This window comes from Peromyscus eremicus, chromosome 1, assembly GCF_949786415.1.
Source record: "Peromyscus eremicus chromosome 1, PerEre_H2_v1, whole genome shotgun sequence".
Classification (NCBI taxonomy): Eukaryota; Metazoa; Chordata; class Mammalia; order Rodentia; family Cricetidae; genus Peromyscus; species Peromyscus eremicus.
This window is the reverse complement of record NC_081416.1, coordinates 153712754-153731804: the sequence shown is the minus strand read 5'-3', so window position 1 is coordinate 153731804 and position 19051 is coordinate 153712754.

The following is a 19051-nucleotide window of genomic DNA, read 5'->3' as shown; positions in this document are numbered from 1 at the left end:
CTGAAGCAGGAGCATTTGACTCTCCGCTTCAAACTGAGACCAAGTCAATCCTATGAGGCAAAACCCTCACCTGTGCTGGGAAACTAGGCTGATACTGTCCCTGATACAATTCATTTGTGAGTTCTGGAATAATGAGAGCCTACTTCCTGGGTGTTGTTATGCTCACTCTTCTCGCCATCCATTTCCACAGGGAATGATGACTTTGTGGATGATGAGGGGATATGATGCTTGAGAAGAAGCTCTAGAATGTTGTAGTGTGATGTGATCACAAGAAGAGATGTTTCTGTAGTGCTTGTCTGGTGAGAGGTAATTTTGCTCTTGACTTGTTGGGGGACAGTGTTGTGGGAGGGAGGGGACAGAATTGGGATATATGTTAATGACAGAGTTAGTAAGATTTAATGGAGGGAGGGAGGCACAAAAGAATGACTCCTGTGTTTCTGACAACAGAAACTGGATTGTTGCTAGGTGTGATAGTCAGAATTTTGATTGGCAAGGTGACCAAATACCCAGAGGAACAACTGAAAGAGAGGGATTATTTATCTTGGCTCACAGTCTCAGAGGGCTCAGTTAACCCTGGTGGACAAGGCATGGTGGAACAGCTCACACCATGCAGACAGGAGGTATAGAAAGAAGATGTGGGAACTCAGCTGGCTCTTTTCCTTTCCCCTTTGGATTCTGACTATCTCCCAGCCCCCACACAGTGCCACTCACATTCGGGAAATTTCCTCTTTAGTTGAGCCCCTCTGGAAATGCCCCTACAGACTTCCAATTTCCTAGGTTAATCCCCAAAGATTACCAATCACACAGAATGGAAGGCAGCTATAGAAGTAGATATGAATTAAAATCAATTACGACCCATCTGAGTAGATTCAGCTTTCTTGGTGTCAAGAGATAGAATCCCTACCTCCAACACACCCATGTACAAAAGAAGAGCTTTGGTGTCTGCGCTAGAAAACCGAGGTGTAGAACTAGCTTCTGTGTCAGGTGCTCAACACTGGCATCAGGCATTCCTGCCCCATCCTCTCCATATCATACCTTTTTATGTTGCCTCCTGTTCTGATAGTCTGGGCCCAAGTATCATCCTACAGTTGATGCAGATACCTCAGCTTATAATCTAACTGTTTAGCAATCCCACTGCTTTTTTATTATTCTTCAAATAGAATCAGCAAAATTGTTGGGTATGAACATTCTTGACCTATTTTTTACTTGATACCTCTCTTTATGCCAATCTGACTCTGGGTAGTTTAGTCACGTGACTAAGTCATATTGAAAATATATCTGCAAGGTACTATTCTCTGAAATAACACAAAGCAAGATAGATAGAAAGAAAAGAAAGGAAGGAAGGAAAGAAAGGAAGAAAAAAAGGCCCAATAATTCATGGATGGCCATTGTTTGTCAATAGTTGACTCTAATTTTTTCTTTTTCTCTTTTAAAAATTTTATTTATTCTTCTCTGACAAATGCATCCTGGCCTCAACTTACCCTCCTTCCACTCCTCTAAGTCCCCTTGCTTCTCTTCTCCCCTAGATCCACTTCTACTGTCTCCCCCCAACAGAAAAGAGAAGATCTCCCAAGGACATCAATCAAACACAGCACAAGACACAATAAGACCAGGCACAAAACCTCACATCAAGGCTGGACGAGGCAACCCAATAGGAGGAAAGGGGTCCCAAGAGCAGACAAAAGAGTCAGAGATATCCCACTCCCACTGTCAGGAATCCCAAAACACCAAGAAGACAATCATATTGTGTTGGGTCCAGCTGACTTTTCGAACAGCACCTGAAGAGGGGAGTGAGGTTAAGAAAGACAGAGACAGAAGATAGAATGGGGAGGACTCTCAGTGACTATGGCAGCAGCCCCGAATTTACTTCTCATAGCCTTTTTATATCCAAAGCAAAGGGAGCAAAAGACTTCCTTACCGTGGTTCAAGGAACAAACAAGAGTAAACAACTTCTTAATTCTGAAAATATCTAGTAACCATACCTTTGGCCAAACATCCTGTTATTCAACATTGAGGAGCAAAAACAAGCTTGAACTCTCTAACCTTAAGTCAAGATGGAATCAAGCCACAAGCTGGAGTCACTGTGGGCTCCCACAATAATATATATATATATATGCTGAGGACCTAGTGCAGACCCATGCAAGCTCTGTTAATGCTGCACCAGTCTCCATGAGCCTCCAAGAGCCCGGTTGCTTGATTCTACTGGCCATGCTCTTCCAGGTCTAAACTTTAATGGTTGAGGTATAGAAGATGAAAGATATGCTGTCTTGACTTATGCTAGGACAATAAATATGACAGGGTCTGCCTTCAGGGAGTATGTAGAAAATATTTGTAGGGTATTTGAGCAGAGATATAGACTGGTGTTTAAGGCTCAGCTGGGACAGTACTGAGGACTTAGAAAAGACAATAGTAGCAATCCTGATGGGATGATAAAGGAGTGGGAGTTTCGCACAACTACAATGAAATTCCTGGCAGAAAGAAAGGATGCATTTTACATTTTATCTAGTTTACCTATTTGGACATTCCAAGTGCAAGATTGGATAATCCTAAGGCATCAGCCCCTGGTGTGGGTGGTGTATAGTTGCATTTCATATGTGGAGTGGGCAGGAAAACCAAGAGTCACATATTGAACCAGAGCAGAGAGAGTATCTGGGTCCCACCATCTCCCTTGAAGGTATACCACTAATGACTGAAGTACCTCCCAATCAACTCTACCTCTTAGAGTGACTCCCAGTACTGGCACTGTGGGGGCCATACCTTTAAATTTAGATGTCCAGGAAACTTTTCAGGTTCTCACAGGGCTAAAGACCAAAAGAACACGATGAATGGGGAGAATGTGTGGATTCTCCACTTTAAAGGCAGGTTGGGTTGGGAGAAAGGATGTAGGCCAACATTAGATAGAAAAAATGTACGAAAGCAACATACATCAATTTTAGGAATGGGAGAAAATTAGTCAGTGCTGAAGGAAACCCCAGGTAGACAGAAGTGAAAGAGAGTCCTTAGGAAGAAAGAAGTGGGTCTGTTGGGCTTTGTTCTGTCTTTGTGTGTGTGTGGGGGAGATGGGACAAATACAATTGGGCTGATGGATTCCACACTGAGAGTAGAAGTGTGTTTGTGATGGGTTCTTATGTCTCCAAGATAGGCCAAGATTTGGAGTTGAGTCCAGAGGAGAGGTAGAATAATTGTTTTGGCATGTGAGTCCATGAAGGACATGAACCAAGACTACAGGACAATGTGATGGGATGAGTAGTATATAACAATGAAATGAAAGGGGTCTTAAGAATTTTCTGGTGCGAGATTGTGTCTACTTGTGCCTCTAGTAAACTCATCTCCGTAGCATTTACTGTAGACTGCTCTCTTCCCATGCAGGATCCCAGAGGTGGGCACATTTACCAGCCTACATCTGAGACTGACTTTGGGGTGAGATCCCCATAACAGGACACAGATGTCCCAATGCTTGAGCTCTGAAACTGCCTGAAACAAGTCAACCACAGTTCTAAAAGAGCGCCAACATTTGCAGGAAGGAGAAGCATTTGTACAATCTTGTTTTCACTTTGGGAAGCTCTTGAAGTCAGGCAAAGGCAGAATTTCCCATAACCCAGAGGCCCAGTTTACATCCAACACACCCATAAGAGCATGGCACTGCCCCTCTCACAAAGATTTCCAGAATTGTTAAATGGGTGGAGGATGGTTGAGAGTTCCAGGATACTGTAGCTATATACAGAAGGTGGGGGCTTTGTGTTTCATCCTATACAGCAATTTTCAGTTTAAGAGATTCCTATTGAGAGGCTGAATAGGTGGTTCAACAGCTAAGGATGCCTATTGCTCTTGAAGAGGACCCATTTAGCAGCTCCCAACTGCCAGTCTCTCCAGCTCCAGGGAGTCTGACACACTTTTCTGGTCTCTGGGTACCTTCACATACTCACATATGTACACATAATTAAAAAAGAAACAAATCTCCAGCACAATGTCTTTATTTTATTTTTTGAGTCAGGGCTTTGCTAGGCAGACAACACTGGCCTGGAACTTGACATCCTTCTGCCTCAACTTCCTGAGTGTTGGGATTATAGACAAACACACACTACTCCTAGCACAATGTCAATTCTTGATTGACAGCTGATGATTTAAGTACAAGTTTCAAGTGAAATGTTCTTGACAATGATTGCTTCTCATGCTCTTAACTCTTTCCAGCATTAAAATAGACAAGTGTCTCCTCTCTACATGAATGACACAGTGACACTACCAAATAACAAAAACCATGTTTATCCCGGGATTTTCTAGGCCCTGAAGCTGGGCATTGAGCACCAAGGGTGGTACTGACTCATCACATCTGGCTCCTGGGAAGAGGTCCTATCCTGTCCACAAGGATGTGCTTGCCCACAAAGCCCAAGAGACCATTGCCTGAAGGACAGAGATAAAGACACCATTGGGGTGGCTAGCTCCACAACAGACGTCACTTGAAACTTCCCTTTCCCCCCTCAGAATGCCAATGTGATTATGCGTGGAGCCGTTGCTATTTACAGATTTCTTAGCGCAGAGAGCATTACACAGCCAATGACACAGAATTACAACCATCTAGACATATGGTTTGGATAAACAAAGCACAAAGCGCAAATTAACCATGGTTGACTATAACTCCCTGCTCTCTACTCCCCAGGGAAGGACTTTAGTGAAAATCCCCAGTCGGAGAAAGCAATACATATCAGAAAGCATAGCACATACAACGTGGTGTAGACAAATGCTAAGCCTTATTTAATGCTTTTCATGGTGCCAGAACACAATGGCACCAACCTGTCTAGGAAAAGTTATAACTCTCTGCCAGTTTCCTGTAAATAGAAACTTCTCTCCTACGGATCCCATGCTCGCATGCTCCAAGGCCAAGGGATGCCTCTGATTTGTCACCACCTCCCTTCTGTTTCCTGTGTCTCCAAAGGCCGGTGGCCTCCTGCATCTGGAGGTCGGAACTGCGTGGACATGGATGCAGACAGCCTCCTCTGAGTAAGTACCCTGCAGCCTCCCTCTGGAAGGAGCACCACCCCTGTGCTTGTCTACTAAGAAGCAGCCCCACCCCCACCCTCAGGCCTTGAGCTCATCCAACCCCAAGGGTACCATTAGAAGCAAGCTGATTCTGTTTTCTGGCAGGAAGGAGTCCTTCGTTTCCCATATTTTATACTTCCTGAGAAAGTCTTATAGTTCTTACAGGGAATCTGTGTGAGGTCTTTGGCCTCTCATCACTGACACATGAACCTTATAAACTCTGTTTGACAATAGAGTATAATATTTGCTTTTCATAATGCATGGGCATCGCTTTCCAAAAGAGATCAAAATAAACAAATAAGCAAAGCAAAAAGCTCCTACTTGGCTTGAACACTTCTGCTGAAGTTTTTCAAAAAAAAAGAAGAAAAATCCACAGAACATTCAGCTAAAAATACACCTTTTTTTTTTTCTTGTCTTGGTGGCTTTTCAGATGTACATTATGTATTTAATTCTCTGTCTCTCACACACAGACATGCACACGCACGCACACACACACACACACACACACACACACACACAGAGAGAGAGAGAGAGAGAGAGAGAGAGAGAGAGAGAGAGAGAGAGAGAGGCACACATACGCAGAGGCACACACACACACACACACACACACACACACACACACACACATACATCTTATAGAAATTAAAATTAGAATTCACCATCCAGGTACCCACCTGGGAGAAGGGATGCTCATGAAGGCACTATAGTGCCACATAAACCTTAAAGGCTTAATATTTTATGAGTTGATAAACCTTCAAGGCTTATTATTATATTAGCTGACCCTAATCCTTTAAGCAGATGCCAATGACAAATTCTCTATGACATGGCCAGAGGACCAAACTGGAGGCTTAGATGTTCAAGGGGACCAGGGCTTCCAGGAAAGCAATGGAGACATTGAGTTTCCAACACCCTCTCTATGGATATCCCAGAAGCCAACCTTCAGAGCCGCAGAGTCATCATGAGTGTTTCTTGGAGATCCACTCAAGTGGCCTTGACGGCTTTCTTCCCTTGAAGGTTGGTTGGCAGGTAGCAGGCTCCCTGCGCTGACCCCTCTTGGGGATTAGTGACGTGGCTCTTCGCTGTCATCTTCACATTTCATTTTCGACCTTCTGATGTGAGTAGGGAAGACGACTGAATCACTCTCTGTCACATTAGTCTGCCCAAACAGAAACAGACGAGGACAGGAGCCGAGATTCCCAGGGCCAAGTTAATGGACTTAACAAAGCCACTTACCTGGATTCAATAATTCAGATCAACTCCATTCAATTCCACTAATAGTTCCTGAGTACTTTCAAGGAGAGGAGCGTTGTGCTTGGCCCTGAAGAAGTTTTAGAAAAGGGCCAGACTCCAGTCTCCAGGGACAAACATTTGGTCAAAGTGATGAGAGAGAGAGAGAGAGAGAGAGAGAGAGAGAGAGAGAGAGAGGGAGAGAGAGAGAGAAGGGCTCTAGAGGCACTAGTAGGGATTAGCTTTGCTGAATAGCACAGTGGGAACCCGGCCATTTCCCCAGAACCTTTGGAAGTTTTCCCAAATCTACAAAAATTATGGGGGCATGTCTCAGGTCTCAATACTTCTCGCTTCTTTCTATCTCAAGGGTTCAAATGACATTGTCACCCCCAAACATATTGGAGATAGCATCTGGCCACATGTGATTGACTGCATCCACTCTTCCTGTGATTCCACCATCCAGGGGATTCGTTTCTTTTGCTTCTATGTAAAACAGATTAGCTGAGCCCATAAAGAAGGATTTCACATTTAGTTTTATGTGACATTCATTAGTACCATGTTCCATATGTACTTACAGATGTACATTCTATAAATTGAGATCCCTAGAGGCTAGCTTTAGATGATGCAGATTAGAAGAAAATCTTCCAGGCCATCAAAGAATGGAGGGGAAAGGTGAAGGCCTTGGCTCAACATAGACAGATTCAAGGTACATCTGGGTTCTGGGCAAGACTAATTGCATGCTCTGTTGGGGACTTTATGACCTCACATTCACATATTCCAGACCTGACTCCTAGAGAGAGACTAGTGGTCCTGGCTGATGTCAAGGCTTCTGTGTTTGGTATTGTGGCTTACTGTTTTACAACGATCCTATACAGAGGGATAGATTAACCCTGCAGAATCAAACAGTATGCCATTATTGGAAATAAAAAGACTGTTGTATGACAGATTCCTGAGCAATGCTGTGAAGAAATGTTTACTAACCCCAGAATCAACAATAGACCCAAATAAGAATGCCACCAAATCACATTGGTTTTATTGGGGTCACTTACGGGAGCAGAAATGACCCAAAGTCCACCCCAGCATGAGTGACATGACCACTCACACAGCTGGAACCTTGAGTCCATTGCAGTCTGCAGGCCGCTCAGCAGATTGGATAATGTCCTTTCCAGGGGCCGCAGGTGGCCTCTGCTGCTTCCAATCATCTCAGGTTATCTGAGAAAGTCTGCCAATACTACTACTTAAATGATGCTTGAGAAGGGAGGAGTCTAGTGAATCTGGTCAGTTTCAGAGACTTCCTGAAGCCTTTTCCCAGCAACATGAAGTGTTTCACTTCCCCCTAGAACATACTGTTGTTTCACCTCCCTGAAAACATCCTGTCTTAACAAACTTCCTTCAGAGATGGACTGTTTCATCTCAGGGGAAATTGCTACCCAACAAGGACCAAGACAGAAAGGATGTCATCACAGTCTATCAGCCAATGTGATAGTTACAGGAAGAGTATACACTTGACTAGACTGCAAGATACCTATGAGATTAGTGACCAGCAGTTCTGAGTGTGTTGGGGAGAAATCCAGACTATGAGTGCTCTGATATGACAAATACTTTAATTTACCAATGACTTCCAATTTTGAATTAACTATGGAAAGGGGCATATTGGAGGTCATAGGTCACTAGAAATATATCCTGGGAACTATAACTTGCCTTGGCCCATTCCTGCATTCACTTTCTGTACTTCCTGGCCACTGTGGTTATCAGATATTTTCTTTCACAGCATGGTGAACTCACACCTCTGAAACCATGGTCTGTGAATCTTCCCCTATTCAAGTTGCCTTCAGGTATTTGAACATAATCATATAGCCAAGCACCACTTAGATGCAAGGATAATACATCTGTACTCACTTAAACCAAAAAATACACACATGTTTTGATGGTAGGCTGTTGATCTTCCTCTGTTAGGGTTCCCACACCATTATAGGGCAACTTCTGCATTTCAGGAAAACATGTTTGAATTTCACCATTAGCATGTCTGCCTTACTTTGAACTCATAACCTTATAATATTAATTTATGTGTATGGATTTTTGCCTGCATATATGTATGTACATCACACATGTGCCTTGTGCCCACAGAGGCCTGTAGGTGTTGGATATCTTGGAACTAGAGTTATAGACAGTTGTAAGCAGCCATGTGGGTGCTGGGACTAGAACCTGGGTCTTCTGGAAGAGCATCAGTGCTCTTAAGCACTGAGCCACCTCTGCAGGCCCCATTTATAGTCTTTGAATTTAATGTTTCTGGGTACCAATTCCCCTCATTTGAATGTTTCAGCATCTGCTTCAGACTTTACTAATCAGTTTCACAAAAATAACACAATAACATTGCCCCAATATCTCTCTAAAATCTATTTCTCCGTTTTCATTTCCTACAGACACCAAGCTGTTTTCACCAAGCTATTTTCAAATCTTTGTTGAAATGGCTATGGCTATTACTTCCACTTTTGATTTACCTTGGCATTGACATATTTTTCAATCTCTCTCTCTCTCTCTCTCTCTCTCTCTCTCTCTCTCTCTCTCTCTCTCGTGTGCGTGTGTGTGTGCGTGTGTGTGTGTCTATTTTGGGACTCTTCTGTTCCATCGAATTGCTAGGCTATTCATATGCTAATGCTACTGTCTAGTACTTTAGCTATATTTAAATACCATAAACTAGTCTTGAGACAAGGTAGTAGCATATCTCCAATTAAAAAAAAAAACTGAGATTTTTACAAAGAAGTATCCCACACTGCATTTCCACTCTTCTACAGCCATATGCCCTTAGTGGAAACCACATCAGAAAGTTCACTGTCCTACACTGATCACAGAGAGAAGGGTCATGTCTCTGAACAGTGCACCAGGCAGGGTCCCTACAGATGACTTTTTGGACACAGGCCCACCAAACTGAGCCATTGGTTAATCTCTGGAAGTTCCATGAGCAAAGGTATCATGTCTTTGTGCAGAGAACTAATGAATTTCTGGGGTCCAATCCCCAGGAACCTGGTAAATAACCTCTCATCCCTCAACCCTTACCTTCTTGCAGCCACATCCTTGTTTAGCTGTTCCCCATGCTCTGGTTCCACTGTTTCTCTCTGTTCTTTTATGACCATTCACACACAAGTGTTCGGGTGCTGGAAGCTGCCTGCTATGGTTTGTCAACTTGATGCAACCTAGTGTCACCTAGGAAGAGGCAATCTCAACTGAGGAAGTACCTCAGTCAGATTGGACCATGAACATGCCTGTAGGGAATTTTCTGGATTGTCCATTAATTTGAGAGGGCCCAGCCTACTACTATGGGCAGTGCCATCCTTATGCAAGTGTCCCTGGGTTGTATAAGAAAACTACCTGAGTAAACGAGAGAGAGAGAGAGAGAGAGAGAGAGAGAGAGAGAGAGAGAGAGAGAGAGAACAAGGCAGTAAGCAGTGTCCATAGTTCTTCCATAGTTCTTGCAGGAAAACACCCTCTTCATGAAGTCAGTGCTTTGTTGGCCCTTAGTTTTCTATACAGGTGTCCAAGTCACAGTGGGGATCAGGAAGGCCTCCAAACAAAGATTAAATGAATTCTTGAGTACTCTGGAAAACAATTTTAAAACTTAAGGATGATTTGATAGCCAGGCATATGTAATGTGAATTATGATTGATTATACTTGGAAGCTTTTCTTTGGGAATTTCATGATTTTCCTGTGAAGTTATTGGAGCTTCTCAAAATCAAATTAGCAATTTTTACTGTGGATTTTGTCATGGAATGCTTTCATAATTATTGTCCAGTGAGGGGAATACATGTATATAGTGGTTTCTATGACACAGCCCTGTTTTTGAAATGCAGTACTGGTCATAACACATGATAGGCAAGGATCCTGCCACTAAGCTACATCCCCAGGTCTTTTAAAATTATTGGTCTTGAGATAAAGTCTTACTGAGTTGCTCACGTGGTCTTGAACTTGTAATCTTGCTGCTTCAGCCTCTGAGTAGCTGGGCTATAGGCCTTGCTGACCACTTCGGCTCCGTGAGGTAATCTCAAGTTTGCTGACTTAAGTCTCCTGGGTTCGACAATGTACTGCTTTCTGAGTATGCCATGATAGGGTTAATCCTTCAAATACAGTTAATTATGGAATCACAAAAATATTAAGACAACCTAATTATATAATTACCTGTATTAATGAGGATGTTTGGCTGACGCTTGAGTCTCATAGCCTGATATTTAGTTAAATTTCAATTACTGACTCCAAATGATGCAACCTCAGACACAGAATTGTATAAACATATAAAGCATGGAGTATGTTTGATTCCAAATTGCCCCCAAGATCACCCACCCACCTGAGCCCATCATTGATTCTTTGTTTACATCAGACTGGGTTATACAAAACAGTAGCATGTTTTATTTTAGAATATTTATAGGGAGGAAAGAAAAAGATCTCTGTTCATGTATAAAAATTCATATAAAATTTCATTATAAATGAAAACAATGCCATCATAGCCCCAACTTCTGTAGTTTTTAAGCTCCCATTTTTACTCTATTTTATATACTTATTGCATGACCTTATTTTATTGATGTAGCATAAAATGATTTTCATGGATTCTACTTCATAACTTTATATTTTATTATACATTTTATTATTTATATTTTTTAGTGGATATTTTTGACTTCTCTTTTGGTAATAGTGTTCTAATTACTTTTCTGTTGCTGTGAAAAACACTGTGATCAAAGTCAACTAGGGGAGGAAATAGTTTCTTTAAGCTTATGCTTTCAGGTCATAGGCCACCGTAGATGAAAGCAAAAACTCAAAGCAAGAACTGAAGCAGAAACCATGGAACAATGCTGCTTATTGGCTTGCTCTCTGGCTAATACATACAGCTTTCCCATACAGCCCCCAGGTACAGCTGCCTAAGGATGGTGTCCCCCACAGTGGACTGGATCTCATCCACACAGTCTTTCACAGACATGGCCATGGATGGGCCAATTTGATCAAGGCAATTCTTCAAATGAAGTTTCTTCTTCTCAGGTGACTTCCGGTTACGTCAATGTGACAATTAAAAACTGGACAAATAGCAATTTTCATAGCTTGTAAATTTATTTAGGCAACCACCTAAGGCTCAGGAAATGTTACAGAAGAGGAAGAAAGCCTGTAAGAGCCAGAGGACCAGGACGCCTGCTACAAGATGGTATCTTCTAGACAGGACAGGGAAGCTGCACCCATGACATCTCAACAGTAAGGCTGCCCAAACAAGACCTGCATAATGAAAGCACCAGTGTGGACAGTAGAAATTCAAAAGTTAAACATGGTGAATGATGACACAGATGGGCGGTGGAAAGTACAGAGAGAACTTTAAAATACTTGGAATGGCCAGAAACATTTTTGTCCAGCTTCATTTGCTGTGACAATCATGAAGTCTGACCACAAGGAGCGTTTTCTCATTCAGGAATCTAGGGCAATGCCCAACCAAAGACTCACATCACATGGTAAAGATTCTAGGAACAAGAATGAAATTAAGACAAGGAAAGAAAAAAAAGAGAGATTTTTTCCCCTCAAGTACTCCAGGGGAACAATTTAACTAAATTGTCTGGGCAGAGGAAAACACAGAAACAGGAGAGTGTAGAGTGGGGAGAACGGGATTCGTGGTCACATGACCATTTGTTTAAGGCAACTTCTCTTTTCCATCACTTATTTTCTTTAATTTTTTTATATTTATAATTTTTATATTTTTACAATTTTTATGTGTATATTTTATTTATGTGCATGCCTAATGTGGGGGCCTAAATACATGGGTGCTGGGAGCCAGACTTGGTTCATTTATGTGGACAGCACCGTTCCCAACTACTGAACCATCTCACTTACGTTTTAGCAGACTATTTTTTTAGGTCAGTTTTAGTTTTACAGAAAAAAATTATGAGAAGAAGATGAAGAAAATTCTCATATACCCCTGCCCCCATGGACAGCCTCCTCCACTATCAACAGTCCCACCAGGAACAATGCATTTCTCATAGAGTGACATATTATTACCACCCAGTGAGCATAGCTTACATATTGCTTCTCTTGTTGGCATGCACTCTTGCGGATGTAGACAAACATATAGTGCCACACATCTACCATGACAGGATTCTGTAGAACAGCCTCACCAAGCTAAGAATCCTCTGGAACTGCTTGTCTGTTTCCCCTACAGCTTTGTCAAATGTCATCTCCATAGTCCTACCTTTTCTAGAATGTTCTATGGAGTTGAAATCGTGCAGTAGATAACCACTTCTTAGTAATGTGCATTTAAATTTCTTTTTATGGCTTGATAATTCATCTCATTTTAGGCTTGGATAATGGTCCATTGTCTGCTTGTTCATTCATCTATAAGAGGGCATCTTGATTGCTTTCGAGTTTTAACAATTATGAATAAAGCTGCGACAAACATCTGTGTACAATTTTTCTGAGAATACAGGTTTTTCCATTCCTTTGGGTAATTAGTAATGGATATGATTATATAGGTTGGTGTGGTCAGAGTCTGTTCAGTTTTGTAAGAAAATAGCCACTTGTCTCCAGGGTGGTTGTATCATTTTGCACTTCCACCAGCAACGAACTAGTTCTCCATGGTTCATTTCGTGGTAGTGGGCTGGACTTTGGCCGTCCTCGGTGGTAGCATACTTTCTAGTAGAGCCCATTGTTATCTTAGATATCACACCCGCTTTCTACTCAGAGTAAGGACCTGCCCTGATATGTTGTAGTTTCACCTAAAACCATTTCTGCTTCTGGCTGTGTCTCCCCCAGCAAGGAAAGAAATCATAATGAAAGCTTTAAGGCTGTCCCAAGATCAAAAAGAAAACAGGATTAACATTCAGAATACACAAAGAACAAGGGGGAAAAAAAGAATCAACTGAACAACCATGGGCTATGGATCTGGACAGAGAGTTCTCAAAAGAAGAAATAAAAGTCTTAGAGTGTTCACCATGGAAATGCAAATTAGAATTAGTTTGAGATTTTCATCTCACTGCAGTTATAGTGGCTAGGATCAAGAACATAACTGACAGCAAATGCTGGTGAGGGGAAAGGAGCCTCATTCGGTGTTGGTGGGTTTGTAGGCTGGTGGAGCCTCTCTGGAAAGCGTTGAGCAGACTTCGGAAAGAAGCAAGCAGTTTTCAAAAGCTGCACCTGACAAGGGTGGATGCTTCACCACTGTATCTCAGCACTGGGGCACCGAGGCAGCAGAATTACCATAATTCTGATGCCTACTCGGGCTACAGTGTAAGACTCTGCTTAAAAAAAAAAAAATAACTAAGTAAACATATAAATGCATAAATATCTCAGTCGACCTTGAAAGCCTGTATCAACATGGGCAACAAATACAAGCCAGCAACCTCGAGACAACTCACTCCAGAGCCATTCTGTGCTTTTCCTTGGTCTTTGGATTGGCCTCTGGCCTCATCTGCCTATGAGCATTGGGTTTCTCAGCCGCGGCTCTCTCCCTGCCTGTGCATGTCCAGCCACGCTGCAGCCTTCCAGCCCGCTTTGGGTAACCAGTGTCTGGGTAACTCTGACTACAATTGTCCTGTTTCATCATATGCCTTCTACACTTCATGCCTCCTGCCTTGCCTTCCTCTGTGTGCCTGTCCCTGTTTGCTCTAGTGGGGGGATGCTAGCTCCGCCTCCATTTGAGACCCACCCTCCCTGCTCTCTAAGCCTGACACCAAGATGGCCTCCCGCGACCCTTCAGCTGCTGACCTTAAGGGGGGGTTGGTGGGACTCTCTAGCGACTAGCCATGTTTCCATTCTTTTCTCATGGTTCTAGGTCACCCCCATCATCAGACTCTGAGTTGTTTGAAGGCTGCAAGCACCCCTCCCTTGTTTCTGAACCCTTCTATGATCCTCAGCTCCATCCCAAGCTGCCTGTTGGATGCATGATGAATGCTGCTGGGACTTTAGAGAGAGGAAGGGACCCACAAGTGGGAGGTGCCCGAAGAATGAATCCTTATTTTCGATCCTACGGGAGTCTCTTTGTCAAGGACTCTTTGGACTATGAAAACAGGAACAATTATGGTGTAAATGGACTTTGAAAATAGCAATAATTAGGTAATTAAAGATGTGCTTCTGTTTCATTATAGTGTCCATAAAATTCCACCATCGAAAAACAAACTATTTTAACATATTTTACTTAATATAATTCATGTAATTGTGATTTTTATGTTCCACCTAGTTATGCAATTAAGTAGTACATGACGATTCCTTACAATTAAACATTGCTAAAATCTGCTGCCAGTTCACAAAGCGGAGCATGATATATTTAACAACTTTTTATGCTAAGTCGTACATAGTCAGCATTGTATTCACTTAATTCCATTTTAATTAGTTGAATAATATTTTTAAATGTAAATTTAGGCCTAAGTAGAATGCCGCAGTACTTAAGGCTGTTTGCTTTCAAATTATGTGTCTGTAACTTGTTGGTACTCGTCAGGGAGGAAAACAGTTGTGGGCTTCCAGGACCAGGGGAATCGGCCCTTCACTGAGCTGCTTCCTTCACGGCTTAGATCCAGTCTGTGGACCATCAAAACTTCTCCATGATTCCACTTGAAGAGTCAACCCATAGAAGACCAAGGAATGTATTCCAGCCTTTGCTGCTGGAGCTGCTACATACAGCTCCTTGAGGGCTGAAACATGGAGAAAAGGAGAGAGCCAGAGACCCCATTTTCCTGCCAACACCTGCTGCTTTGAAGAGAGGCACCCTGAATGTACCCTTGGCTACTGGCCCACTGTGAGACCCCCACCTCTCTCCGCCTGTTACAAGGCTGAATCTTTGCCTGTCAAAGTGCACAGGCAGTAGTTCTTCTGGGCTTCTGGCCTGCCTACTAACTACCCACCTACCCAGGCCAGTGCTGAGCTAGCCTAGAGCCCATTTGTCTGGTGTCAGGAAAGGACTCCTTAATATACTTAAGCCAACGTCCCAAGGATGAGAAAGTAATAACCAAGCCAAGGGGGCCGCTCCTTATTTCAAGAAGGGAGCAGGTGGGCCAAAGCCTTTCTGTGAACATAGGTCACTGGCAACATTGTACAAGTGGATGCTCCTTGTATCTCCTTCCTGAACCATTGCATATTTATGCCAGCCTTCACCCTTAACCCACTGAACTGTCTCAATCTCTCTTGCATTTACTTCCCAGCTTAGAGCGTCAGGCAGGTACACCCTCGCAGGAGTTTCCCACTCTTCTGCTATGTGCTCCTTTCCTTCCGTTTCTCCATCTTGTCATGGGTAGCTGTTCCAGGTTTGACCTTGAAACACTGCCCCTAGAGTGACAGCAGGTAACTGCCACACCTGCCTATGACCTGCCCCTGGGGCATGGCTGAGAGGGAGACCCTTAAGACTCGAGGTACATACTTGTCTGGTGCTTCTGGATACCTTGTAGTCCTGGAATCTGGACGGGGACACCAAGCCAGAGTTCTCTGCTGGATCTTACCTTATCTCTCCTGGATCCTGTAACCAACCCCTATTGGCTGTAAGTTATCTCAGAAATAAACCTCTCTTGGTTATCAGATAAATTACGTGGAATTGCCTCATTAAATACAGTTATACCATCTACCGAGTATAGACTTGGTGACAATCGTCCTCAAGACGATTTATGTCCTACTACTTTGTCTCCTGCACTTCAGCCGCGCAGGTTGCTTCCATGTGGCTCACGTTATCAGCCTCCTTTGATTTGGGAAGACTGCCCAAAAGTTCACGTTATCAGCTTGGTCTTTAAGGGATGTGGTCTACAAGGGATAGGAGGAGACCCCATTTGCCTTATAGACACGGGAACCTGAATCTGAGTTTAAATCCCAGAACTATCTATCTATCTATCTATCTATCTATCTATCTATCTATCTATCATTTATCTATTTATCATCTATCTATCTATCTATCTATCTATCTATCTATCTATCTATCTATCATCTATCAATCCATCCATCCACATATCTATCCATCCATCAATCCATCCATCCATGTATCATCCATGTGTCTGTCTATCTATCTATCTATCTATCTATCTATCTATCTATCTATCTATCTATCTGTTAGTTCAGTCATCAGATCTTATTAGAGAAATTTCTTAGTGTTGTGGACAGTGGTTAATGCAGAAACTCAAAACTGCTTAAAGTACAGGTAGAATCCTGGGGGGTCACTGGCCAGCTCACTTTAACCAGCAAGCTCCAGACGAGTGAGAGACTTGTAGCAAAATAAAAGTGTACAGAAACTGGGAAATGACACCCAAGTGTGTCCTCCAGCCTCAGCACACATACATACGTACACATGTGCACATACATATATACATACTATATACATACATACACACACACACAAACACACACACATACAGACACACACACACATACACATACACACACACACACACACACACACTCACAAAGAAGTGGGATTTAGTGGAACTTGGTTCAGTCTTTGGGGATGCTGACTTTGGAAGGGTTTAGGGAGTGCTGAGACCGTGGCTAGTTCTGAAGAAAACATGTTGCTGTATATGACTGAGTTAGCCTCCTGGCTTCTTGTCCCTTCATGAGAGCTCCCCCTTTAGCTTATGCTCCCACCATAATGTCATTTACCTTCAAGTCAGGTAGCCAAGAGACTCGCCAAAGATGTCACCGTGTTATCAAACCACTTTTCTTTATGTTACCTGGGTTTAGGTTTTAACAATGAGAAATGGATCAATACACAGCCTTACCTCCCACTTTTCTGCTTCCAAACATGAACCCTCTGCTGAACAGGCTACGTAGCACCCATCTTTATGTGGTTCTACTGCTAAATGGGAGGAGAGAACTGGGAAGGTTAGCTCTTGCTCTGAAGAATCTACCTCCCATTATAGTGTAAGGTTGACTCTGTGTACCTAAGAGACATGGCTACAACTATTTCATTATAGCCTCTGTGAATTCCCTCATAGAAACCCTATTTGCCTTAATAGAGTCCAGGAATAATTTATTGTAACTCATGAATCCTAACTGGTTGACCACCACCATTTCTCCCTCTTGTCCTTGAATTAGCCTTATACATTCTCAGGCTCAGCTCCCATTCTACCATCTCTCCCATGATACTTTCCTCATGCTACCTCAGACTCTTGGGAGTGAATGAGGTTAGGCACAAGGAAGAGCTTGACAACCAGTATGGCCATAGTAATGATACATAACACTTGACTACAATGTTCATCAGAACATGCTCTGTCCTGTCCTGACTACCTGGTCCCAAATAACTGACTCAGAGGCTGAATATTATTTATAAATGTTTGGTCAATAGCTCAGGCTTGTTACTAGCTAACTTTATTTCTATTTATGCTTTGTCACATGGCTCATTGGATTGTTACCTCATTTTCTACACATCCTACTTGCCTGGCAGCTGGCTGGCATCTCCCTTGACTCCTCCCTCCTTCTTCCCATCATTCTTAGTTTGGCTTTCCCACCTAACTTCCTGCACAGCTATCAGCCTGTCTGCTTTATATTAACCAATGAGAGTAATACATATTCATAGTGTACAAAACTATTGTTCCACAGCAGTGCCCAGTCCTTAGTGCAGTCCTTGGGCATTTGGTACACCAATACACACATGATAGTTCTGGCATCCCCGCTTAGGGTGGGTTATGACACTGTCTGAAGTCACATAGAATTGGGGGACCACTGTTCGCATCCTCTGGCTCCTACTCTGTCCCACCTCTCCAGCAGAGTGCTCAGCCGTAGCCAGGGTCCAGTCACTCTCAGTGACTTCCTTGAGTCCTGAGATGGGCTCATTTTTTTTTTCCCTCTTGTTTCTGTCATTGGTTTTCCAGGTCACTGCTCACTTTAGGCTATCTAGTAACTTCCTGCTATTGTTTTGTGTCAGCTTCCACATGGCATCCATCACACAGGTCCATACTTCTGGGCTATTGGGTCCATTGGAACATTGCCAGGAACTTTATCAATGGCTGTGGACCTGCCTTCCAGCAATCCGAGGGTCTTAAAGTCCCTAGTCATGTCCTCTGCTCAATATACTCTGTAAGGTTCCCAACTGCCTCCTCATTTTAGTCTCCCAAACCTTAAGCTGTTCATGAGTCTACACCCTGCCATCACCAAGTCTCGGCTGGTACTGAATCCATAGCTTGGTGAAGGCAGCGGCAATGGCTAGAACTGCATTTAGTGATGATTGTTGTCAGATAAAGAGAGACTGCCTGGCACTGGGTCAGGATCCAGCATACACAGCCAGGGCTTGTAGTCTGCACTCTCCCTGGGTCTCTCTAAAACCAGCTGCAGCAGACTGTGGAGGAGAGAGTCCTCCAGGCCTGGCACAGTGCTGACTGTTCTGATCCTATGTTCCAACTCCTATGCCAACCCCAGCTTCAGAAGAGCCTCGGGTGTAAGCTGGGCATGAGTTGGTTTTGTCCACTTACAAACCATCTCCCATGACAGGTATTAGCATCTCCACACAGTACACCTTTCATATACGTGTTGTTAGCAAATTGTGTTGCAAGGCTCCAGGCTCTTCCGTATCGTAGCAGTTACTTTTCTGTCGTTGTGACAGATGCCATGACCAAGGCAACTTATAGAGGAAAACGTTTATTTGGGTTTATGATTACAGAGGGATAAGAGCCCATCACTGTGGGAAGATATGGCAGCGAGAAGCGAGTGACCTGAGAGTACGGAGAGGCTATGCTTTCTCCAAGCCTACCCTCAGTGATGGACTTCCTCCAGTGAGGCTGCAACTCCTAAACCTCCTCAAACAGCACCCACTGGGGACCAAGTGTTCAAATGCCTGAGCTTATGGGGGGCATTTCTCAT